The sequence below is a fragment of the Pteropus alecto genome, unplaced genomic scaffold (genome assembly GCF_000325575.1).
Source record: "Pteropus alecto unplaced genomic scaffold, ASM32557v1 scaffold86, whole genome shotgun sequence".
NCBI classification, from domain to species: domain Eukaryota; kingdom Metazoa; phylum Chordata; class Mammalia; order Chiroptera; family Pteropodidae; genus Pteropus; species Pteropus alecto.
The window spans coordinates 29,958,705-29,986,183 of NW_006442109.1; the positions used below are offsets into that span (position 1 = coordinate 29,958,705).

The following is a 27,479-nucleotide window of genomic DNA, read 5'->3' on the forward strand; positions in this document are numbered from 1 at the left end:
GGTTCTTATCAAAATCTTCAGGCAGAAGATGCTGACAGGATGGAGCTTGGATTGGAGGGACATCAGTGATTAATTGAAATGGACAAAAGGAATAGGGACTAGAGGCACTATTCTTGAGGGGAGGGGGAAGCAGAGCTTACCAGTTTTGTAGTGAAAGAATGGAATAACAGGAGCAGTGAGGCAGTGATGAAGTCATCTGGGAATTTCTGGAGTGGAGGGCAAAGGTAACTATGCCTGGCTTCCCTTCCATGATCTCTCTGAATTGCTGTCCAGGACTTGTTTGTGTAATCTTGTGAACAGCCCCATTTTAAAAGGGCACCCGGGAAATTTAGGAAGCCAAAAAAATGTCCCAGCATTATCATTGATGATTCTATCTTGTAGAGTTTAGTTACAGCTTACAGAGCATCCTTAAATCTGATGAGCAGTTAATCATTTTGGTTAATTTTACATTTACTTATTTAATGCCGAATACATGTGAGCTTTTAAATGCTTCCTTTCCTTCTTCCTCCCTAGTTCATTAGCATCATGGGTTCCAGAGTTACTCCATCCAAACCTGTCTTTGTGGGTTCATCATTTTTTTCCACTCCCACACAGTTCAGGCCACCTAGCAGATCACTCAAGCTTCTAATGTGCTGCTTCCCAGAAGTTAGCTGTAGTGTCCTCATGATACTGGCTCCTGGACTCTGTTTTCAGTTATTGCCAAGGATGAGCTGAGTGCTTGGGGTTCACTTGTCTATTTGGCATTGCTTTAGGCCCCACAGAGCAATCCACACTGTGCCCATGGTTTCCCAACCCTCTCTGTCTCCAGTGTCTGAGTCCCGTTACCTGGTCAGCAACCACCAAAATCTACATGAGATGGACTTAGCTTCAGAGGAGTGAGAAAGTGTGCCCTCAAAAATGCAAGAGAGATGGAGTAGGACCTCTCACATAAAAGACTCAAGGGAGATTTCAACTTGTCGTAGTGTATGAATCTTTTTTCTAAAACTTATGTATGTGTGTATAAGTACATTATTATATAATTATATGTACTTGGAAATTTGTATGCTGACTGGATAGTTGGTATTAGGAATTACTATTGGTTTTGTTTTAGGCATGCTAATGATGCATTGGGTTTTGTTTTTTTGTTTTGTTTTTTTTTTTTTTTTGAGTTCTTATTTTTAGAAATATATACTGAAATAGTTACAATGAAATATCTTTGGCAGTTGCTTTAAAATAACATGGGATGGAAGAGTGAATGGGGTATAGATGAATCAAAGTTGGCCATATGCTGATCACTGTTAAAGCTGGGTGAGTCCATGGAGGTTTCTTACACTCTTTTGCCTGCTGTGGCATGTGCTTTTAACTTTTTTCCTTTAAAAAATATTTTCAATAACTATTGACATATAATATTATTAGTTTCAGATGTAAAGCATAGTGATTAGACATTCATATAATTAACGAAGTGATCACTCCAATCTAGTACTCATCTGACACCATAGTTGTTATTTTTTAATTAAAAAATAGCCTTATTGATATATAATTCACCCACTATATAATTCATCCATTTAAGCATGCAATTCAGTGTTTTTTGTGTATTCACAGAATTGTGCAAATATAATCACAATCTAATTTACATCATTTTGTGTCCTTTTAAATTAAATTTCTTTGGGTGACATTGGTTAATAAAATTATACAGGTTTCAAGTGTACAATTCTATAATATATCATCTGTGTATTGAATTGTGTGTTCACCACACAAATTCAAAATCTTCCCATCACCATGTATTTGATGCCCTCTACCCTTTTCTACCTCCACATTCCCCGCCTTTCCCTCTGCTAACCACTAAACTGTTGTCTGTGTCTGAATTTTTGTTTGTTTGTCTTGATAACTTGTTGCTTTCCGTTTTATACCCCATATATGAATGAAATCATATAGTTCTAACCTTTTTTAATAATATTTTTTATTTTTTAATTATAGTCGGCATAAAATATTAGTTTCAGATGTACAACATAATGTACAATAATACAATATTATGGACTATATTCCTTATGCTATACTTTATATCTCCATGACTATTAAATAACTACCATTTTGTACTTCTTAATCCCTGCCCCCTTTTTCACCTGTCCCCCTAACCCTCTTCCCATCTGGTAACCCTCAAGATGTTCTCTGTATCTGTGAATTTGTTTCTGTTTTTTGTTTGTCTGTTTATTTTGTTCTTTAGATTCTACATGTAAGTGAAATCATATGACATCTGTCTTTCTCTGACTTACTCCACTCAGCACAATACTCTCTAGGTTCCTCCCTGTGTGTGTCTTTTAATCTAAAGTGAGTCTCTTGTAGGCAGCATATGTAAGGGCCTTATTTTCTTATCCATTCAGCCACCCTTTCAATTGAAGCATTTACTCCATTTACATTTAAAGTAATTGTTTCTAGATATGTAGTTATTGCCATTTTATTTTTCATATTTTTGATTTTTTTTTTCTTCTTAAATACTTCCAACATTTCCTGTAATACTGGCTTGGTGGTGATGAACTCCTTTAACTTTTCTTGCCTGGGAAGCTCTTTAATTATCCTTTGATTCTAAATGATAGCTTTGCTGGGTAGGGTAACCTTGGTTGTAAGTCCTGTCTTTTCATCACCTTGAATATTTCGTGTCAGTCCCTTCTGGTCTACAAAGTTTCCCTTGAGAAATCAGCTGACAGTCTTATGGGAGCTCCCTTGTAGGTAACTAACTGCTTTTCTCTTGCTGCTTTTAAGATTCTCTCTTTGTATTTAACCTTTGGAATCTTATGAGGTGTCTTGGTGTAGGCCTGTTTGGGTTCATCTTGTTTGGGACTCTCTGCATACCTTGGGCTTATATGTCTATTTCCTTCACTAGGTTAGGGAAGTTTTCAGTCATTATTTCTTGAAATATATTTTCAATTCCTTGCTCTCTCCTCTTTCTGGTACCCCTACGATATGAATGTTGTCATGCTTGATGTTGTCTCAGAAGACTCTTAAACTATTCTTACTTTTTTGGATTCTTTTTTCTTGTTGTCACTCTGATTGGGTGTCCTTTGCTAACCCATGTCTAAATCACTGATTCGATCCTCCACTTCAATCTGTTGATTCCCTCTACTGTACTCTTCATCTCAGATATTATATTCTTCATATCTCCATTTTTATGTTTTTTATCTCTTTGTTAAAGTTCTCCCTGAGTCCATCTACTCTTCCTCTAAGTTCATTGAGCATTTTTATAAACAGTGTTTTGAACTCTGTATCTAGTCGATTGCTTTCTACTTTGTTTAGTTCTTTTTCTGGAGCATTGTTCAGTTCTTTCATCTGGGACATGTTTCTGTGTCTCCCCATTTTGGCTGCCACCCTATGTTTGTTTCTACATATTAGGTAGGGCTCCTAAGTCTCCTAGTCTTAGTAGAGTGGCTTTATGTAGTAGGTGTCCTTTGAGGCCTAGTGTTACAGTTTTTCTTTGTCACCTGAGCTGGGTGCCAAGGTGTGTCCTCTGTATGGGTTGTATGTGCCCTCCTGTTGTAGTTGTAGTTGAACTTTGAATGCTGTTTTCATGTCAGTAGGTAGGATTGACTCTTGGGCTGATTGGTTGTGAGGATTGGCCAGTGAGGGGCCAACTCTATGGATCAGGATTCACCTCAGCAGGGCTCTTGTGCCTGCCTAGTCTGCCCTTCAGGTGTGTTCTCCTCAGATGCAGCTTGGGAGTGCTCCAACTCCGGGGTCAGTCTGAACAGGCCACTGAGAGTGCTAGCCTAAGGGCCTTCTAGGAGGGGCCTGGCTACAGACCAAGTTCAGCCACAGCCTATGCACTTCTGGGGTCACCTGGTAAGAGTCACCAAGCAATTCTCAGATGACTGTCACACATTCTGGGTTTACAGGTGCCTTGAGAGGTCAAGACAGAAACCAAGGCTGGCTGCTGCTAGTGCCAGGCCTGGCACAGCTCAGTAAGAGCTAGGAGGCACACCAAGGCCAAATGCTGCTGCTTTGGGTTTTGTGAGCCTTTGAGAGATTTTAGGAGAGTCTGCAGCATGAGCCAAGACAGGCCATTAGTATGGAATAAATTACTGGAGATAGCTTGGGTAGGCTATCTCCAGTCATCACAGTTGGTGAAGACAGATATGGCAGCCTCCTGCATCTGTACTCTGGGAGCAGAGAAGGCTCAACCAAGGAACAACGGATACTGACAGCACTTCTGTTCGAGAGAAGGCCACCCCTCCAGTCCTAGCCCTGAAACCCAACAACTCTGTCTCCCTATATGTCCCTGGCACTCCTTGAGCAGTTGCTCCAGCACTGGAGCTCAGAGCAGGTGAGTCCATCAGCAAATAAGTCCATATACCAGCCCTTTAAGAGGAACGTCCGCAATTTCCACAGCCCTCCGTCTCACTTAGCTACAATCTCTGCTGGTTTTCCACAGCCAGAGATTATAGGGAGTTCTCTTCCTGGCATTGGAACCCTGGGCTGAATGGGGAGCCCAAAGTGGGGCCAGAACCCCTCACTCCTCAGGGAGGGAAGGGAGCTCTGGATCCAAGATAACTCTCCTTATTCTTGACCACCACACGTGCAGTTGTAGGACTGGGCCATTTCGTGTCTCCGCCTCTTCTACCAGCCTCAATGTGACCGCTTATGTATGTTCCCAATTGTATGACTTCCATTCAGCCAGACCTTAAGTGACTCCCAGTGATGGTTGCTCTGTAGTTTCATTATAATTTTGATGTGGTTGTGAGAGGAGGCAAGCACAGCATCTACCTTTTACACCATCTTGGCCGGTCTCAGTAGGCCCCTCGGGGCCTGGATCCCTGGGTTTCCATGTTGGGGTGGGACAAGGGTGTAAATATTATAAATATTTACAATTTTTTATACCTGTTGTAAGATGAGGGCAGCACATGTGGTATTTTTTATGGTGACACAGATGTATATTTTGATACCAGCAATTACAGCCTCAGAATTGTAGTGAGTGTGGCATGTCTCACTGCCTGCCCGCCGGCTTGTCACACGGAGGGAACAGAATTAAAGCAGTTTCATGACAACCTTGCCTCCACTGGCTGCTTCTGTCCACACTGTAGAAGGCAAGTCTGGCCAGTCTGTGCTGACTCAAATAAACTCTCTACCCTGTGCTCCAAAAAATATATATATATATTCACTACACACACACACACACACACACACACACACACACACACACACACACACACATTCATTGATGGTAGCTATTCCAACAGGTGTGAGGTAATCTCTCGTTGTGGTTTTAATATGCATTTCTCTTATGATTAATGATGTTGAGCATCTTTTCATATGTCTATTGGCCATCTGTATGTCTTCTTGGGAGAAATGTCTATTCAGGTTCTCTGCCCATTTTCTAATTGTTTTTTAGTTGAGTTCCTTATGTATTTTAGATATCTATATATTAGCTGTATCATTGGTTAATATTTTCTCCCATTCAGTAGATCATATTTTCATTTGTTGCTGGTTTCCTTCACTGTGCTAAAACTTTTTAGTTTGTCGTAGTCTTTTTTTCTTTCTTTTGTTTTTCCCTTACCCAAGGAGACATATCCAATATATATATATATATTACTGAGAGCAATGTCAAAGACTTTACTGCCTGTTTTCTTCTAGGAGTTTTATGGTTTCAGATCGTTAATCCATTTTGACTTTATTCTTGTATATGGTATAAGAAAGTAGTCTAGTTTCTTCTTTTTTTCATCTATCTGTCTAGTTTTCCCAGCACCATGTGTTGAAGAGACTGTCTTTCCCCCATTGTATTGTATTCTTTTCTACTTTGTCATAGATTATTTCATCATATAGGCATGGGTTTATTTCTGGTCTCTATTCTATTCCATTAATTTATGTGTCTGTTTTTATTCCAGTAGCATGGAGTTTTGATTACTATAAACTTGTAGTATAGTTTGATATCAGATAACATGATACCTCCAACTTTGTTATTCTTTCTTAAGATGCTTTGGCTATTCCGGGTATGTTGTGGTTCCAGATAAATTTTAGATTATTCTAGTTCTGTAAAAAATGCCAGTGGTATTTTGATAGGGGTTGCATTGAATCTATAGATTGTTTAAGATAGTATAAACATTTTAATGCTACTAATTTTTCCTGTTCATGAGCATGGTATATCCTTTCATTTATTTGTATTTTCTTCAGTTTCATTCTTCAATGTCTTATAGTTTTCTGAGTACAGGCCTTTTACCTCCTTGGTTAAATTTAATCTTAGCTATTTTATTCTTTTGGATGCAGTTGTAAATGGGATTGTTTTCTTAATTTCTCTCTCTGATAGGTCAGTATTGATGTATAAAAATGCAACTGATTTCCGAATATGAATTTTGTATCCTACTTCTTTACTGAATTCATTTATCGGTTCTGATAGTTTTTTGGTGGAATCTTTAGAAGTTGCTTTATTAATATCATGTCATCTGCAAATAATGAAAGTTTACTTGTTTTCCAATTTGGATACTTTTATTTTGTTTTCTTGTCTAATTGCTGTGGCCAGGACTTCCAATCGTGTGTTAAATAACTGGTGAAAATGGACATCCTTTTCTTGTTCCCGATCTTAAAGAAAAAGCTTTCAGCTTTTCATCATGATATTAGCCATAGGTTTGTCATATATTACTTTGATTATGGGGAAGTATGTTCTATCTACCCCCACTTTCCTGAGAGTTTTTATCATAAAAGGATGTTGGATTTTGTCAAATGCTTTTTCTGCATCTATCGATATGATCATATGATTTTTATCTTTCATTTTGTTTATGTGGTATGTCATGTTAATTGATTTGCAACAATACATTAAAAAGATCATACACCACGATCAATTGATTTATTGAACCAATCTTGCATCCCAGGAATAAATCAATTGATCGTAGTGTATGATCTTTTTAATGTATTGTTGAATTCAGTTTGCTACTGTTTTGTTGAGGATTTTAGCATGTATATTAATTAGGAATATTGACATGTAATTTTCTTTTTTGTAATGTCTTTGAGTGGTTTAGCTATTGGAGTAATGTTGGCCTCATAAAAGGAGTTTGGGAGCCTTCCCTTCTCTCCAATTTTTTTTTTGGAATAGTTTGAGAAGGATAGTTATTAATGCTCCTTTGAATATTTGGTAAAATTCACCTGTGAAGCCATGTGGTCCTCAACTTTGTTGGAAATTTTGATTGCTGATTCAATTTCACTTCTAGTTCGTTGGGAGTATTTTTTTATTGCTGGTTTAATTTAGTTTCTAGTGATCAGTCTATTCTGATTTTTTGGTTCTTCCTGACTCACTCTTGGAAGATTTTATGTTTCTAGGATTTTATCCATTTCTTCTAGGTTGCTCAATATGTTGGCATATAATTGTAGCATTTTCTTCTAACTCTTTGTATTTCTGTGGTGTCAGTTTTCACTTCTCTTTCATTTCTGATTTCATTTATTTGGACCCATACTCTTTTTTTCTTGATGAATTTGCCTAAAGACTTATCAAGCAGATCTTTGCTTTTCATCACTTTATCTCTTCAAAGAACTGGCTCTTGGTTTCATTGATCTTTTCCATTGTTTTTTAAACTCTATTTTGTTTATTTCTGCCCTGATCTTTATTATTTTCTTTCTTTCTACTCACTTTGGGACTTGTTCTTTTTGTTTTTGTAATTTCTTTAGGTTTAAGTTTAGATTGTTTTTGATTCTTTTTTGTTTCTTGATATAGGCCTGTATTCCTATGAGTTTTCCTCTTAGAACTGCTTGGCTGTGTTCCATAGATTTTGGGTCATTCTGTTTTCATTTTCATTTGTGTCAACATATCTTTCAATTTCTTCCTGCATCTCATTGTTAACCCATTCATTGTTTAATAGTGTGTTTCTTTAGCCTCCATGTGTGTTTTTTTGTTTTCTTCTTGTAATTTTTTTCTAGTTTCATATCATTGTGGTCGAAGAAAATGCTTGATATGATTTCATTCTTAAATTTCTTGAGACTTGTTTTGAGGCCTGACGTGGTCTATCCTGGGAAATGTTCCATGTATATTTGAAAAAAAAAAAAAAGAATGCATATTCTGTTGCTTTGGGGTGAAATGCTCTAAAAATATCAATTAAGTCCATCTGGTCTGATGCATTAGTTAAGGCCACTGTTTGCTGATTTTCCGTCTGAACGATCTATCCATTTATGTAAATGGGGTGTTGCAGTCTCCTACCATTATTTTCTTACCATTGATCTCTCCCTTTATATCCATCAATATTTGCTTTATATATTTAGGTGTCCCTACATTGGATGTGTAAATGTTTACAAGAGTTGTATCCTCCAGTTGGTTTGATCTCTTTATTATTATGAAATGTCCTTCTTTGTTTCTTATTTCAGCCTTTGTTTTGAAGTCTATTTTGTCTGATGTAAATACTGTTACCCTAGCCATTTTTGTTTCCATTTGCATGAAATATCTTCTTCCATCCCTCTACATTCAGTCTGTATATGTCTTTTGCTCTGATGTGGGTCTTTTGTAGGCAGCATATGTACAGGTCTTTATTATTATTATTATTATTATTCATTGAGCCACCCTATGTCTTTTAATTGGAGCACTAATATGTTTGTAGTGATTGCCATTTTATTATTTTTTATTGCTTTTGTGATTCTCTGTTCCTTTTTATTCCCTCTTGCTTTTGTTCTTGTATGCTGATGACTTTCTACAGTGTTGTGTTAGGATTCCTTTCTCTTTATTTTTTGTATATCTCATAGATTTTTAGTTTGTGGTTACCATGTGCTTCATCTATATCAAGCTATGTTTATGGCAGTCTATTTTAAGTTGATGATCACTTAACTTCAAACACATTCTAAAATTACTGCAATGTTTACTCACCCCTTCTATGTTTGTTTTTGTCATTTTTTTACTCCTTGTGTGTGTTATATGTGTTTGTGTGTATCTCTTAATTGTTGTAATTATATATGATCTTCCAACTTTACTTTGGCCTTTTAACCTTTGTACTAGCTTTATAGTTGGCTGAGCCACTGCTTTTACTAAGTGTTTGCCCTTGTTAATGAGAATTATTTCCTTTCCTATATTTTCTTATTCATATTTTTGACCTTTTTTCTTTAAAAAATCACTTTACCATTTCTTGTAATATTGGTTTAGTGGTGATGAACTCCTTTAGCTTTTTCTTATCTGGGAAACTCTTTATCTCTCCTTTTATTCTAAATAATAGCCTTGCTGGGTAGAGTAATCCTGGTTGCAGGTCTTTGCTTTTCATAACTTTGAATATTTTATGCCAAGCCCTTTCGGCCTGCTAAGTTTCTGTTGAGAAATCAGCTGGTAATCTGATGGGTGCTCCCTAACTACGTTTTTCTTGCTATGAAAGTTCTCTCTTTGTCTTTACCTTTGGCATTTTAATCATGAGCTATTGTGGTGTGGGGCTTTTTGGGTTATCTTCTCTGAGACTCTCTGCATTTCCTGGACTTCTACATCTGTTTCCTTCACCACGTTTAGGAAGTTTTCCGTTATTTTTTTCAAATAAGTTTTTAATCCCTTGCTCTTCTCTCTCTTCCTTCTCGTACCCCTGTGATGCAAATGTCGGTGTGCTTTATATTGTCCCAGAGGTCCGTTATTTTATTTGTTTGTTTGTTTGTTTGTTTATTTTGCTGTTCCAATTGGCTGTTTTCTGCCATTTGGTTTGTAGGCACTGAGCCAATCTTGCATCCCAGGAATAAATTCCAATTGATCATGGTGTGTGATCATTTTAATAAACTGCTGAAATTGGCCCCCTGTCTTCCAAATCTTTGATTCAGTCTTCTGCTTCATATAACTTGCTTTGATTCTGTCTAATGTATTCTTCAAATTAGTTATTATTTTTTTAATTTCCAACTGGTTCTTTTTATGTTTTTTATCTCTTTTTTGTTTTCTATCTCTTTGTTGAAGTTCTCACGGAGTTCATTTATTCTTCCCCAAAGTTCATTGAGCATTCCTATAACTAGTGTTTTGAACTCTACATCTGGTTGATTGCTTATCTCCATTTTAATTTTTTTTTTTATGGATTTTTGTCCTGTTCTTTCATTTGAGATATGCGTCTTTGTTCTTTTATTTTGGCTGACTTCCTATGTTTATTTCTATGTAGTAGGTAGATCTGCTATGTCTATTGGTCTTGTGGAAGATGTCCTGTGAGGCTCAATGATGCAATTTCATTGGTCATCTGAGCTGGGTGCTCCAGGGATGTCCCTTGTATGGGTTGTGTGTCCCTTCCTGTTGTAGTTGAGCCTCGGTTGCTCTTGGCATGTCAGTGGTGGAGTTGGGCCTCAGGCTGACTGACTGTGAGGCCTGGATGTGACCACGACAGGAAAGCTGTTGTGCGAGGGCTGATCCTATGAAGTAGGAGACACTTTAGCAGGACTCTGGCGCTAGTCAAGTCCACTCTTGGGGTGTGTCATTTGTGGAGCTCGTTGGACTGTGCTCTGGTGTGATCTGAAGCCAGCCACTGGGTGTATTGGTTCTAGAACCCCTTGAGAAGGGGTTCTGATTCAGGCCACAGTCAGCCATGTCTTGTGCTGGGCTTGGTACTCCCTGGTAGAAGCTACAAATTGATCTGCAGTTGGTTGCCACTTGGGTTGGGCATGGAGGTGCTTAGGAGAGGCTATACTATGAACCGAAGCCGGTTGCACTTATGCTGAGCTTGAGACTCTTTGTCTGGTGCCATGATGTGAGCTGAGGCCAGCCCCCAACTTATGTCTGGCTTGTGGCCACTTAGTTTAATCTGTGTTCTAAGCCAAGACTGGCCACCCTGTATGCTAGTCTTGGGGCTACCTAATGGGAGGTGCAATGCAAGTTGAGACTGGTCGCTGCTTGTGCCAGGCTTAAGGATGCTTAGCAAAAGGTTCAGGGCACACAAGGCCTACTACTGCTCATTTGGTGTTTTTAAACCTTTGAGAGATTTTAGGAAAGTCTTTAGCATTAACCAAGGCAGGCTACTTGTGTGGAGTGCCTGCTAGAAGAGGCTTGGGTGAGCAAGTGAGTTGGGTGGGGTGGAGTCTTAGGGAACTACCAAGGCAGGGCAAATGGTATTAACCAGGTTAATGGAGAAAACAGATTTGCTGCCCCCCCTTATTATCTAGCTGGGTATGAGGAAGGTTCAACAAAGGAATAATGGTGCCTGGAAGTACTTTCGACCCCAGAGAGGGCTGCCCTGACCCCTGGCCCTCCAGCCTTCTCCCTGAAGCTAGTCAATCTAGTTCTTCCCATATGTCCCTGGTGCTTTTCGAACTGCTGTCCCTATGATGGAGCTTAGAATGAGTGAGTTTGTAAGCAAGCGAGTATGTGTGCAGGCCCCTCAAGAGGAACACCTCGGTCTCTAGCTGCCCTCTGTCTCAGGTGCAGTCTCCACTTGTTTTCACAGTCAGATGTTCTATGGACTCCTATTCTCAGCACTTGTGTCCCAGGCCAGGAAGCCTGGTGTGGGGCTGGGACCCCCTTATTCCTCAGGGGAGCCTTCAGCAGCTGAAATGTCCCTCCCAATTCTTATTCACAACGCCATGGGTGTGGGACCTGCCTATTCTGTATCTCCACACCTCCTAAAATATCAATCTCAGTGTGGCTTCTTTATATCCTTAATTATAGAAATTCTATTCAGCTTGACTTTAGGTGGTTCTCAATGATGGTTGTTCTATAATTTAGTTGTAATTTTGATGTGGTCATGGGGAGAGGTGATGACAATGTTTACTTACTCTGACATCTTGACTGGCCATCTATAATTTTCCATAATATCTAAAAAAGATAAGTGTCCTCAAGACCTAAGGAAAACAGAAGATTACGAATTACGGAAAATTCAAAGGAATCTATTGTTCTCATTTTTTTGGATGATGAAATAGAGTGCCATGTTTGTATTAAACAGGGGAGAGAAGAGTAAAAAATAAAAATTGGGTATTTTTGGATACATACAACTGAAATAACCTATTCATGTCCTATACTTGATGTCCCACATCGAATTCAGCCTATTCTCTGCTCAATACTGAGATGTTGCATTTCTGGTGTCTAGAAAGACAAAGATAAAACTGGAAACTTTAAACTTCAATTCAATTGTCAAAGATGGGAGTTGGAGTTAAGAGGGAAAATGTACTTTCCTCCTTGCCCCACCTCACCCCCACACACACCCAGTTATGAACAGGAAAAGGCCAAGGACATGATGCCTGATTTCAGCAAGGCAGTGAACTGATTACAGAAGAGGCCATGGTAGGTCACATAGCATCATGGTCTTTGGAATCCAATCTTGAATCTCTCATTTACCAAATATTGGCCTTAGGCAAATTATTTTACTGCTGTTTTCTCATTTACAAAATGGATAATCTGGAAAAAAATTTTTATCAGCACTAAAAAAATTATTTCAATTTATTTTTAATTGTAGATGACATACAACATTATATTAGTTTCAGGTGTACAACACAGGATTTCAACATTTATATACTTTACAAAGTGATCACCATAATAAATCTAGTAATTATCAATCACCAGACATACTAATTACGATATTACTGACTGTGTTCTCTATGCTCTACATTAATCCCTGTGAGTTATTTTATAACTGGAAATTTGTACTTATTAATCCCATTCCCCTTTTCTCCCAACTCTTCACCCCTAGTAACCATCAGTTTGTTCTCTGTATCTATGAGTTTGTTTTTATTTCCTTTTGTTTGTTGCTTTGCTTTGTTTTTAGATTCTACATATAAGTGAAATACTGTATTTGTCTTTGTCTTATTTAACTTACATAATACTTTACAGATCTATCCATGTTGTTGCAAATGGCAAGATTTAATTTTCTTTATGGCTGAGGGATATTACATTGTATATATGTACCACATCTTCTTTATTCATTTGTCTATCAATGAACATTTAGATTGCTTCCATATCTCAGAAAATGTAAACAATTCTTCAGTGAACATAGCGGTGCATATATCTTTTTGAATTATCGTTTTCATTTTCTTCAGATAAATACCCAGAAGTGGAATTTCTGAATTGTACAGAAGTTTTATTTTTAATTTTTTGAGGAATTTCTATACTGTATTCCATAGTGGCAGCACCAATTTAAATCCTACCAACATTTGTGCCTACGGGTTCCCTTTTCTGCACATGCTTGCCAACATTTGTTATTTGTCATCTTTTTTGATAATAGCCATTCTGGCAGGTGTGAGATTATATTCATTGTGGTTTTGCCTTGCATGTCCCTGATGATTAGTGATGTTGAACATATTTTCATATGTCTGTTGGCCGTCTTTATGTCTTATTTGGAAAAATGTCTGTTCAGGTCCTCTGCTCATTATTAATTGGATTTTTTAAATGTTGAGTTGTATGAGTCCTTTATATATTTTGGATATAACTCCATATTGAATGTATTGTTTGAAAATACTGTCTCTCATTCAGTAGAATGCCTTTTCATCTTGTTGATAGTTTCTTTCAGTGTGCAAAGGCTTTTTAATGTAGTCCCATTTGTTTATTTTTGTTCCTTTTGCCTGAGGAGATATATTGCATCCCCCAAAAATTTTAAGACAGATGTCAAAGAGTTTACTGCCTATGTTTCCTTCTAGGAGTTTTATCATTTCAAGTCTTACATTTAAGTCTTCAATCCATTTTTATTTTATTTTATTATTAGTTTCAAGTATACAGTATATTGGTTAGACATTTATATGGTTTATGAAACGATCCCCCTAATTGCTCTTTCTCTTCTCTGGCTCTACACCTACCCATTATATTAATGCTGACTGCATTTTTGCATATGGTATAAGAAAGTAGTCTAGTTTCATTTTTTCTTTTACATCTGTCCAGTTTTCCCAACACCATTTATTGAAGAGCCTTTCTTTCCCGTATTACATATGCTTGCCTTCTTTGTCATAGATTAGTTGAGCATATGGATGTGGGTTTATTTCTAGGCTCCTTATTCTGTTCCATTAATCTATGTGTCTGTTTTAGTGTTTTGACAATAGCCTTGTAGCATAGTTTGATATCAGATAGTGTGATACCTTCAACTTTGTTCTTCTTTCTCAAGGTGCTTTAGGGCATTTTGTGATTCCATATAAATTTTAGGATTATTTGTTCTAGTTCTGTGAAAAATGCCAGTGGTATTTTAATAGGGATTTTAATAGGGCTTGCATTGAATCTGTAGATTGCTTAGGGTTGTATGGACAGTTTAATGCTATTAATTTTTCCTATCCATGATCACAGTATATCCTTTTATTTACTTGTGCCTTCTATTTTGTCAATATCTTATACTTTTCAGAATACAGGTCTTTTACTTCCTTGGTTAAATGTATTCCTAGCTATTTTATTCTTTTTTGATGCAATCGTAAATAGATTGTTTTCCAAATTTTTCTTTCTGCTAGTTTGTTATTTGTATATAGAAACGCAACAGATTTCCTTATGTTAATTTTGTATCCTGACACTTTACTGAATTCATTTATTAATTCTACGAGTTGTTTTGGTGGGATCTTTCAGATTTCCTATATATAGTATCATGTCATCTGCAGATAGTGACAGTTATACTTCCTCCTTTCCAATTCGGATACCTTTTATTTCTTATCCAATTGCTGTGGCTAGGACTTCCAGTACTATGTTAAATAAGAGTGCTGAGGTTGGGCATCCTTGTCTTGCTCCTGATCTTAGAGAAACAGCTTTCAGTTTTTTGTCATTGAGTATGATGTTAGCTGTGCATTTGTCACATACGGCCTTTATTACATTGAGGTATTTTCCTTATATACCTACTTTGTTGAGGGCTTTTCAAATCATAAATGAATGTTGGATTTTTTTCAAATTCTTTTTCTGCATCTATTGATAAGATCATATGTTTTGCATCCTTTTTTTATGTGGTGTATCACTTCGATTGATTTGTGGGTATTGAACCATCCTTGCATCCCTGGAATAAATCCCATTAATTGACTTGTGGGTATTGAACCATCCTTGCTCCCTGGAATAAATCCCATTTAATTATGGTGTGTGATTGTTTTACTGTATTGCTGAAATAAGTGTGCTAAGCTTTTGTTGAGGGTTTTTGCATCTGTGTTTATCAGGGATACCGGCCTGTAATTTTCTTTTTGTTTTAGTGCCTTTGTCTGGTTTTGGTATCAGAGTAATTAATGCTATTCTTATAGAATGAGTTTAGAAGCTTTCCCTCTTCAGTTTTTTTTTTGTTTGTTTGTTTGTTTTTTGGAATAGTTTGAGAAGAATAGTTATTCTTCTTTGAATGCTTGGTAAAATTCACCTATAAAGCCATCTGGTCTTGTATTTTTGTTTGATGGGAGTTTTTGATTACAGATACAATTTCATTTCTAATGACCAATCAGTCCACATTTTCTATTTTTCCTGATTCAGTCTTAGATGATTATTTGTTTCTTGAAATTTATCCATTTATTCTAGGTTGTCCAATTTGTTGGCATGTAGTTGTTCATGGTATTCTCTTATAGTGTATACCCACTCAACTTTCTCTGGCTTTCTCATCCCACTCCAACTTGTGTACAAGATAGGCCAAAAGCTAGAGAATTAACACCCCTTAAAAGCAGCCTTTAACCAATGACTGATGGAACTTGGTATACAAATAATCCAGCTCGTTTGCCTTGAGTGGGACTGAATGAACTCTTCTACCCTGACTCCAGAGTAATAACTCACTTGACAATGCATCTTTATAAGTTGTCTTTCCTATTCCTCTATCAGTTTTCTCTAATATCATCTTCCAAATTAAGTATTTGTGTTGAAATCTTTGTCTCAGGACCTGCTTCTGGGGAAAACCCAAACTAAGACAATCTAATTTAATTTTCACCCAAACTAAAATGATCTTTAAAATTTTCCACATTATCCTTTTTTGTAGATGGGATAATTGCAAAGACAAAAATTAATGTTGAAAGACAAAAGTAGCTTGTGTAACTACAGTAATAAGTTACGTAATAAGTAATAAGTTTACACACAATGTAAAATATGATGTCAAAAACATAAATGTGGGAGGAAGTTGAGTAAAAAATGTGGTACCCTCAGAATGTGTGTGAACTTAAAACATAATAAATTTATAATAGGCTGCTATAAACATAGTTTGTTACATATGAATGTTATGGTAACCACAAAATAAAAACCTATAATAGATACACTAATATAAGAAAAAGAAACCTAAACAAATCACTAAAGTCATCAATCTACAAGAAAAGAGAGCAAGAGAAGAAAGTAACAGAGAAGAACTACAAAAAACAACAATGAATAAAATGGCAATTAGTACACACCTGTCCATAGTAATCTTAAATGTAAATGGACTAAATGCTCCTATGAAAAGACATAAGGTGGCTGAATGTATTATAAAAACAACAACAATAACAAAAAACAACAAGATCCATTCATATGCTGCCTACAACAGACTCAGTTCAGATTGAAAGACACAAACACATTAAAAGTGAAGGGATGGAAAAAGGAAGGCTGATGTTCTGGGCATCAAGATCTTACACTAAAATCTGACCATACACTAGAGAGCAGAATGTTATTAGATTCAAGTTTAGTCTCTGGGTTTTAAGATAGGCTTGGAAGGCTAGAGTGAGTACAGAGGAGATATAGTTAAGAAATGATATAGAAATAAAATCTATGAGGATATAAGATGGCAGCACCTGAAAAGAAGACAAATTAGGTGGCTTTTTCTCTCTTCTTGGTATTAACATATGTTAAGGTGTTAAGCATAAAAGAGATAGGATGAATTATTTATCTCTAAGAGGACAGGTAAAAAAAGTGTAAATAGATTCAAACGTCAGCAAAAACATTGCAACTTCCTATTTATAAAGATATTAAACATCAAAGCAGGAACTTCCAATTCTGGCCATAGTGGAATATTGGGTATTGTAATTATTTTCTTGCTATAAACAACTATAAAACAGGACAAAATATATGAAACAACTATTTTCAGATACTAAAAACAGAACAGACTTGTGATTGTGGATAAAATGAAAAGATACAAAGTAAACTCAACATATACTTTTGCTTTCTGCCTGGGGGCACTTTACAAATTCTGGTACAAGGAACTAGATACTGGACAGTAGGATCTTGCCTGGCAGAGGAAATGGAGTTTGTGTTCAGGAGTTCTGGGATGGCTGCAATTTGTGGGATAAGAAACTGAATAGAAGGATCTCCTTTAGTCTTTGGCCAAATACTAAACTGTATATGAATATGGTAAGACTCCTTGACACCAAATACAGGGAATCTGTGAGTCAGAGGAAATCTCATATTCTGGAAATATCACAGTTCCAATCAGCCAGAATGGAGAGATATAGTGCCGTGGGCATTGAGTTGGGACATGAAGAAGACGGAAACATAGGAGTTTAGCTACTCTAGCCCTAAAATAAGGGCTCCTCTTAACCCAGGCTAACAAAGCCTAAATCCAAGCCTTGATCAATTTAAGGCTCAAGTAAATTAAATGCTTCTATAAAAGAACATGATCCAAATTCTCCATATTGTATCCAAATTCTCAGTATTGTATCTACAATGCCTAGCATTTAATATAAAATTGCAAGACATAAACAAGGAGAATGTGACCCATAACTAGAAGAAAAAAGATCAATAGAAATGAACTCAGAGTTAGCACAAATTAGTCAATAAGGAATTTAAAACTGCTATTATAAATATGTTGAAGGGTTTAAAGAAATGTAAACAGATGAGTATTTTCAACAGAGAAGCAGAAACAATAAAAAGAACCAAATAGAAATCTTAAAAGTGAAAAATAAAATATACCAAAAGGAAAAATTTGCCGAATGGGCTTAATACTACATTGGACACTGAAAAAGAAAAGATGGTAAGTCAACAACTCAGAAAGAAAAGATTGGGAAAAAAAAAACCTAGAGTTTCAGGCAATGCAACTAGAGCTTATATGGAAATGAAAGATCCTGAAATAGCTAAAACAATCTTGAAAAAGAAGAATGAAGCTGGAAAATTCACACTACCTGATGTCAGGATTTACTATAAAGCTGTAATAAGATCATATAAGGATAGACAAGTATATTAGTGGAACAGAATAGTGAATTGAGAAATAAATTCACATATACGGGCAATTAATCTTCAACAAAAGCACCAAAGCAAGTCATTGGAAAAAGGAATGTCCCATCAACACATAGTGATGGAACAATTGATACCCATGAAAAAAATGACCGTGACCCGTATTTCACACCATACACAAAAATAATTTGAGATTAATCAGGTACCTGAATATAAAGTTAAAGCAATAAGGCTTCTGGAAGGTAATATATGAGAATATTTTTGCAAACTTGGAGTAGGTATTTTTAGACAAGATACAAAAGACTTAACCATAAATGATGTATTTATAAGTTGGACTTCATAAAAATCAAAAAAGTTTTGCTCATCAAAAGAACCATTAAAGAAGTGAATGGCCAAGCCATAGAATGGGAGAAAATACTTGGCAATATATGACTTTGACAGGAACTTTTATTCAAAATAATAGAGAGTTCCTGCAGCCCAATAATAAAAATAAGCAATATAGTTAAAAATGGACAAATTAGTTGAATACACATATCACAAAGGATATGTAAATGCAAAGAAACATAAAAATTCTCAACATTGTTAGGCACTAGAAAATATGAATTATAATCACAATAAGATAGTGTTGTACACCCACTGAAAAGGTGAACATTGAAAGACTCATAACACCAACTGTTGGTGAGAATGTGTAGCGTCTGGAACTCTTAAACATTACGGATGGGATTGTAAAATGATATAATCACTTTGGAAAACTGCTTAGCAGTTTCTTATAAAGTTAAATATACGCCTACCCTATGACCCATCAATTCCACTTCTAGGTATTTATGCAAGAGGAAGGAAAACATATGTATGCAATATGATTTGTACAAGAATGTCCATAGCAGCTTTAGCCATAAAAATTCACAACTGGAACAACCCTTATGTCACTTGACATCAAAAAGAATAAACAAAATATTATTTATACAACAGAATACCTACTCATCAATGGACAGGAATAAACTACTGATATAGTTAACACTGGTTAATCTCAAAAACTATATTTTTCCATGAAAGAAGCATTTCACAAAAAAATACTATATGTTCCGATTATATGAAGTTCTAAAACAGGTAAAACTAACGTGATCATAAGAAATAAGAATAATGGCTTTATGGTGGGGTGGGGTTGGAAGAACAGACTGGGAAGATTAGGAAACTTACTGGGTCATAGAAATATTCTAGATCTTGAAAGGGGTTTGGGTTACATGGATGTATGTATGTGTCAGAAGACATCAAACTATATATTGAGCCATGTGCCTTTCCCGGTACTCAGTGAGATGGGGAAAGTTATTTGAAACAAACACATCGAAACAGGCTACCAGAAAAACTGGTAGAAGTCCCTTCTGTAGGAACTTTAAGTGATGGGAAATCTCACAACCATGCCCATGTGGTAGAGCTTGCTGGAAGGCAAATCAAGACTTTCCAAGGTAGCAGCAGACGACAAGTGAAGACGACTGACTTCTGTTTCACCTCTGGTTTAATTCTTTGAGTTCCTCTGTGATGTGTGTGGTCAAGTTTGTGAAGGCAAAAGATCTAGAGGGACAAAATGTTTAATAACTCAGAAACCAGAGCCCCCTTCTGATGACTCACTGGGCAAGGATGGGAGATAGATAAAACCCTGACAAGAATAATGTCCTTATTTAATGAGGTGACTTGCTACTAATGAAATATTCTTTAGAACACCCCAAGAACTTAAGAGGTGAAATGATAAATTACTTGAAGTTTTATTCATAAGGCCATGCCAGGCCAGAAGAGGGGTTCATTGAAATTTACCAAGAACCCACACATTTTATTCATCCTTTTATTCATCAATTGTTTTACCAGAGTTGCTGAAATACTATAAAGTAACTAGCATTCAGTCTTCCTGTGGGTCCTCCCTCTGGCAGAAGTGTTATTAGCAGTAAAAGGCCCAAGAGTTAGAAGGCGGGAAAGGGAAGGAGAAGTGTTTTAATATCCTGGATAAAGAGCGAAGAACTGGGTAATCCTGAGGATTGAGCTATTGGTGTCCCTTCATTAATGCCTGCAAAGCGATAGGCCCCAGTGGGCACTTTCATGGCTACCAGAGGTGGAGGGGATAGAAAAGACTTCTCAGACACCACAGGCAAAGACTCTTGTCCAAGAGAGCCTGTGAAGGCCACAGAAGAACTGACAGTTTTATTTTGTAGAGTATGAGCAGCTAAGGTCTCTGGCTTTAGGAATAAAATATCACCTCAGAATCTGGCTGTGCAGGCCCAGGAGAGTAGGGAGTTTTGCTGATGCACAGTAGGAAACTTCCTGTGGCCCAGACCAATTACGTTTGCTCATGGTCCTCTGGCTCATCCCAGATTGATTTCTGATGGTGTTTTATAAATTAGGACTAACCAAGCCCCAAGGAGTCTGTAATGTTGGCACCAAATCTCGTATTTATTAAGTACTTCCCTTGCGTCTAGCCCTGAAAACAACTGGAAGACTTCACCACTGAATTCTGAAATTGGAAGTGTCTTCCTGGATTCAGTAGCTCATAGACCTACTCCAGGGCAAGGAATGAACTAATTGTTCTAATCAGCCCAATCAAACTTGACTGATCATCAGATCCTAGGAGAGATTTTGAAAAATACAAGTTTTTTTGTCCCGTCCCTAAATATCATGATGTGATAGGTATAAGATAAGGACTTGGAATTTTTTGGTGGGGAGGTTGTTTGGGTTTTTTGATTGTTTGTTTGTTTTTTAAGCTACCCAGGAAGTCTTGAAAAGTCAGATTTAATATATTTATTTGTTTCTGGATAAGCCTGAATATGTTCATCCTGAGGTATAAAATGATTGTTTTTCACCCCTGAAACTTTCTATTAATATTAAGTCTTCCCCACTAGAAAAAGAAAAAAGATTACCTACCAAAGCCCCAAGATTTTACCTGTTGTGAATTTTTTTTCATTATGTTATCTCCTCTCGGAATGACTGTTATTATGCAAATATGACTCCGAGACTATTGAAGTCTCTCATACCTTAACAGATCTTTATGGTTTCCACAGTTAACCACGAGGTCTGTGGAAAGGTGGGAAGTAAAGGGAAAATCACATCAACTGGGGAAAGCATTGAAGTCCTTACGTACTTCACAGTCTACTCTAGACCTATTTCACTGGCTACAGGGTTATGATTTTACTTAATTCACAAGTATGGATCAGGAGCAGATGTGCTAGCTGGTACATATGAGGGACCAAAGATGAAATAACAGTATTTATCCCACTGTGATAAAACTTAGCCAAGCAGGTGAAGCCAAAGCCTTGCCAACTCTCAACCTCATCCTTGCTGACTTCTTGTACATTTTGGGGGTCTGACTTTATCCGAAAGTGAGTGCTCCCGTATCTCTGTGACAGATCTGGGCAGCCGTAGAGCCATTGCTCCTCATTATCACGGATGGCCTTCCCTGTGGCTGCTCAGCTTATAAAGCAGGCAGGGAAGGATATGGACAGGGAAGGAAATTAAAGGTTAAGATGCAATGCTGGCAAAGTGAGGGAAGAAAAATAATAACTGCATTTGGTCAAGCTTCCTCAACAACAAAATTAGTTGAGATCTGCAAAAGCCAACCATTATGTTATACTCCTACATAACTTCACTGTAGCAACAAGCACGCATGCACGAGTGCGAGCACTCTCTCCTTCCCTCCCTCTCTCCTTAGCCTTCCTGTGGTGGCTGTGTCTCTTGAGGGGCTATGCGAAGTAGAATAAAATAAGATTCAAGGGTTTTTTTTTTTTTTAAATGATCCACCTTGCAAAGAACCCTTAGGGCTGAGGTCGTAACCTGCAACAACCTGACAATTTGAACAGAATACTAAGTGAATGAATACTGCTTTTCTTTTCCTGTAGACCATCCGCTTTTGTAGAATTTTAAATAAAGATCTGAGTCAGAGCAACTCCCAGTTTAGCATGTGATGTTCCCATATGAGCCTACATTTCAACACTTATTTGCCTACCCGACAAGTGCTTTCTCATTCAACCAAACTGGACTTTACATCCTTTCCCCAATATACTTAAACCATCTCATCTAAAAGTAGAAACTATTTCTTCCCCCACCCACAATACCTTTACCTCCATCTTAGTCTGTCAAAATTTGACCCCTCCTTCAAGCCCCACCTTAAATGCCACCTCTTCATTGAGGTTGAGACATTTCTTCTAGTCAAATCTGGCTTTCCCAGACCTTCTCCACACTGCCTTACAGGTTCTTGCTGTATTTTCTACCATATTGTAGCTGGTAGCTTCTGGCCACTTACTGGGACAGGGTCCTGGTTATCTTTGCACGCACACACACAGTACCTAGCACAGTGTTCTTTGAACAAAGAACCTGTTCTTGTAAGAATAGCTAAGCCTGGAACTCCAACTCTGCTACTTGGTGGTAGTATTATACATAAGCCAGTTGTTTATCCAGGGTGATATTCAAAATATTTAATAACTGGTATGGCACAGGTCCCCATCAATCTGAACAGATGCCATTTGGACAGACTGAACATCAGCCCTGTAGTCTTTCTCATCTGCTAAATAGATATGGTCCTTCCTACCTCATAAGGATATTGCGATGATCAAACAAGATTATACATGTGAAAATATTTTGTAAATGGAAGTGTTATACAAATGTGAGTCAGGGCTGTTTAGTGGTATTTCCAGGGCTTGTGTGTGGGCTTGGTGGCCCTGCCCTCAACCTTCCCCTCTGTTCTGCTCAGAGCAGGCTCTCAGGAACTGAGACTTGTTGACAAGTGTAACAGGACACAACAAATTGGAAACTCTTGGAAACAAACTGTTAGATCCCACAGAAACTCAGGATATTAGCTTCTTCAAGCATTACCCCTTACCTTTTAAGTCCTAAAAATGTAGTTTTTCAATAGATAAACTTTGGAAGATCTACTCAAAAAGCCTGGAAAAGCCTTTTCGAACTTGAATCTAAGCTTTTCTCACTTGAGGACATCCTGTTCTATTGCACGATGACCTTAACATTCAAGATCCTAAAGACATTTGGGAATCTCTGTCAGTGTGTCAAGGGCCAATCTGTCTAGATCTATAAATGGAATAAATGCCAGTGACATTAACACATTGAAAGAAGGGTACAATTCTTAGTTCCTGCTTGTCAGGAACTTTTCAACAGTTTCTTGACTCTTCTTTTTACTGTGCTAATTTCTTAAAAACTGTGCTAATTTCTTCATCATCTACTCCCTACATCCCTTCACATCTCCAGATACAAATTCTTAGCTATTTCTTCCAAAAGCGTTTAACTCTTAACTTGTATTACGTGAGCAGTAACTGTTCTGTGTTTATCAGCGGTTGCCAGTGGTTGTCTATCCTTACATACTGTAATTTAAGTAAAGGAAATGACCCCAGTGTAATGTTTACAGAAGAGGACTAGAGATTATAGGGAACCGATAAGAAGTAGACGCACCCTTTCCCTTATCCTTTGAGGATCCCCATTTAAAAGGCCATGCAAGTCTATCATAGACTAAAAACCCTAGAATCATAATGATAAAGTAACCAGGACAATAATTTACAGCCCCGTTTCCTGCCACTTCCTAGCTGTGGGACCACTAATGAGTTATTTTACCTCTCTTGAATCTATTTCCTCATGTGTGAAACAGAAACACCTACCACTCAGAGCTGTGGTAAAAATTAGAGTGTCTATAACATAGCCTCGCCCCTATCTGGCACATGGAATGCTCAGTATAGGGTGGTGATTATTATTGTTGGTATTCTCATTCAGCATGCAGGCTGGCTCCCAAAACCCTCAAGTGCTGGCTCCAAAAACCCTCAAGTGCCGAGATTAAAGATGTGCCTTTAATCTTCACAGCTCTCAGAATGAGAAGCAGTGAGATACCATGGAAAAGGTGGGGCTTGAGTCAAAAGACCAAAACTCAGGTCCCAACACCGTCACTCATCAACTGTGCGGCATTAGACAGGTCACTTCACCTCACTCTCTGTTTCTTCACCTATGAAATAATACCCACCCCACAGAGTTGTCTTGCTCAAATGAGCTAAAGTGCACAGAGAGGGTAGTCGGTGAGAAAGCACCATTAAATGTACATTACTAGTGCTTTAGCAATGGAGCTGGGGGTTTTGTGTGCCCATGTGACAACTGTCAGACAGCCTAGATATTTGGGACCCACAAGTCAACCAGAAATTACAGTGATTTGGACTCAGTTCAGGACCTTGTTCTCCTTAAGAGATATATAAGCTTTCTTATCTTGGCTGATCTCCTGATTATCTCTCTGCTGGGAAGGATGGAGGCAGGACATTGTCAAGCTCTCATTCTGCAAATGAGCAGATCGAGGCTCAGAAATGTTCAGAGCTTTCCCAAGGCTGTGCAGCCTGCGTTTGAATCCCAGGTCTGCCACTTAATAGCTAAACTTGGGAAAGGTACCTTACCTCTCCTTTTGCCTCCATCCCTCATCATCAGATGACAGTAATGCCACCTATCTTGTAGAGTCAGCACATGTAAAGACTCTCTGGTGCACAGGAAGCCTAACATGTATGTTAACGAAGAGAGAGCAACAGAGAAAGACATAGGGAGAGAGAATTAGGCTGATTTTTGAATATGTTTCATTTCTTCCAGTCAGATGCTGCATTTCCTCCATCACTACCAAATCTTTCTCTTGGTTCTTCCATCTCCCAATTGGTATCACTATTATGAGTTTCAGTGTTGCATTTGGGCCGTTTCTGTAAGATGGTGACACAGCACTAATTCCTGACTTGGGTTGTCTCGAAACATTCTTGTTTGCTCTTGGCTCCTTAGTATAGGGCACTTTCTTTCAGATACTGAGATTCCTTACCCACCCGTGCAGGCCTCCTCTCAGAGTTGCTTCCCGGGGCCTCGTGCAGATTTCTCTCTAGCACCTCAGTAAACTCTAAGAAATTCTTCCGTCTGAGGGGAGGGTGCATTTAAAACTTGGGATTGGAAATAGGTTTTGAAAGCCCGCAACTAGCTCTGCCATGGAGTGGGACCACGCTTGAGGGGAAACCAGGTCCAATCTCACTGGCACCGACGGTGTCACAAGGCAGAGTGGACTGCCATTCTTTGAGTTGTAGTTAGAGTCAATATTTTGTGATAAATAAATTTTATTTGGAATAGTTAAAGCAAAGAGAAAGACAAAATAATGTCCCAAATCCAGTAAGAGAAATACGAACAATTCACTGTTGTAGTCAGTTTACTAAGCATTTTTTCTGTTTTTAATCAAATGTAATCTAATCCTAATGACAGCTGAAGAAGGGGAGAAGAGACTTTCAGAATAACTTCTATCTGATTACAAAAGACTTTGCTCAGTTACTTTTACCACACGTGGTGATATGACGATGTTTCTGTACAGGACTGTTCACTGCAGAGCGTTATAAGCCAAGGACAGTTTTTATGGTAAAAGCACAATTTGTGGTAAGACTGTACTCGATGTATTGTTATCATGCGTCAACATACACCAACTGCTTCAGTCCTGTTATGACCTGGAACGAGGTTATCTAGGCAGGTAAGTGTGTTAGGATCAAGTCACACATTGAGAAGAACTTTCTGAAGGAGGCTGAATTTGAGGCTAACCAGTCTCAGCTAGACCTTGTGCTATTTTACTGCATATATGGAAAGTTCCCTTGAGTTGCTTCTTAATACCTTTTCAGCTTGTCAACAAATATGCAAAAAAGGCGCAGAATTTAACAGACAAGAATAAAGCCACAGGAATGTGCTCCAGTGAGCAGGGAAAAAGCGCTGCCCTAGATTTCCTCCCCTGTTTTCATTTGTTTCTTTGGGTCCACTCCCCCTTTGCTAGCCTCTCCCCCAGCCACATGCTGGCAGTGCTCTGTGTCCTCTGGCAAGCTGGGACAGGGCCCCGCTGCCCGTTTGCCCCCTACCAGGCACATTTCTATGTTGCTGTGGTGGGGAATTATCACTGTGTGTGAGCCAAGTAGGCTGCGTCAGCAAAGGATCAAATCACAGCTTAACTTCCCAGCCAGATAATTTGATTGTTCCCAGGGAGTTCGATGGGCCCCAGAGAAGCAGCCAGGTATTCAGTGGGTGCTACCTTCCAACAGTGTCTCTGAGAGTTTGAGGTCATACTGTCCTCAATGCTTCAGAGTCGATCACTGAGTCTGCCCAGGACCTGTCACGCCTTCTCCCTCCCCTTGTCTTTTAGTGCCAGCCCAGCCTCCCAACCCTCATCCCCAGAACTGTGTCCAGTTTGCAGAACCGAAGAGGACAGCTGACCTTGTGACTTCTCAGACCCCTGATTCTTCAGATATGACAGGTCCGGTCGAGGTGGCAGTCCCCAAGGCAGACCGGCTGTCTTGCACAGCAGAGGCGACATAGCTAAAAGCTATTTTTCACTCGAGGCAGTTCATGCGCTTGGTTAGACATGTGTAGATTAGTGGCTCATCCAGAAAATCTAGGTCATCCTTTGCACAGAGCCTCACAGTCCAGCAGAAAAGCCATGCCCAGGGAGACATGTTCCTGTCCAGGTCTGGTTCAGCTGAGGATGGAGCGAGTGGCTGCTGCAGCGGGGAGGGAAAGGTGGGCCAGCACAGGCGGATGTGAGCCCACAGGGGACTTGTTTTCACCCACGTGGCCGCTGGCTCACAGGCTTTCTGGTTTCTAGTTGTCCTGGCTAAATGGTGCCAGTAATAACTGCTTTGTGTTAATGTCGTGAAAAGTAGTGGCTTTCAAAGTTCAGATCTGCAGAGAGATTTTTAGACTACGTGTAACATAATTGCAGTGAGCAGGTGAAGAGGTTGGTCCGTATAGGTATAGGGCTTCTTGGGGAGAAAGAGAAGTGGGAGGTAGGTAGGGAGTTTAGCTGTGCAGCATATGCGGGTGAAAGTTAGAGCCCTTTTCAGTAGAACTAGTCTTCACCCCACTCATCTCGTAATCCCTGAGGAGAAGCAGGTACATTGTGAAGAGCCCTGGGCTAGGTGTCAGATGGACATTCCTGTCCAGGAGCCTCTACTCATCAGCCCTGGGACCATGGCCAAGGAACAGTTTCCTCATCTTTAAAATGGAGCCCATGGGCCCTGCTACTGCACACAGTTGTGCGACTCAGGTGTTCAACACAGATAATTCTGTTTGTTGAAAATGAGTGCTATAAAAACATAATGTACTGCTATCAGGTGTTCTCATCTAGGGAGAATAATAGTTCTCCAGGGCTGGCTGGCTTCGGGGATGGCTTTTGGGTACAGGCGCATGTTTTGTGTCCGTATCTGTACCTAGGTGCTGTGCTACTTGAAACCCCTGTCCCTCCTCCGGCTCCACTGCTCTGACCCAGCCGGACAGTAAATAAGTATCAACAGAATGAAGGGAGGAAAGCACAGGTTCTTTTTTTCACCAAGTGTCTCCCCAGTTGGCCTCTCTGGGACAGGCGTCGAAGGAAGCCTAATGAGACCAAATCCCCTTTATGTAGGGATGGGTTAGCCAGGTTTCTCTTCTCTGATTCCTTGTCTTTGGCCATCATCACCACCCCCCTCCCCCCAGGGGTTAGGAAGGAGCAGAGAGAAGAGGTGAGCCTAACCAGCCCTTTTTTCACTTT

At 38.6% G+C, this 27,479-nt stretch overlaps 1 protein-coding gene across 8 annotated transcripts in view; it reads left to right on the forward strand.

Moving 5' to 3' along the window:
• The window catches only part of RASGRP1 (RAS guanyl releasing protein 1), a 91,878-nt gene that overhangs the window by 23,238 nt on the left and 41,161 nt on the right, over positions 1 to 27,479 (forward strand). The window lies entirely within an intron of this gene.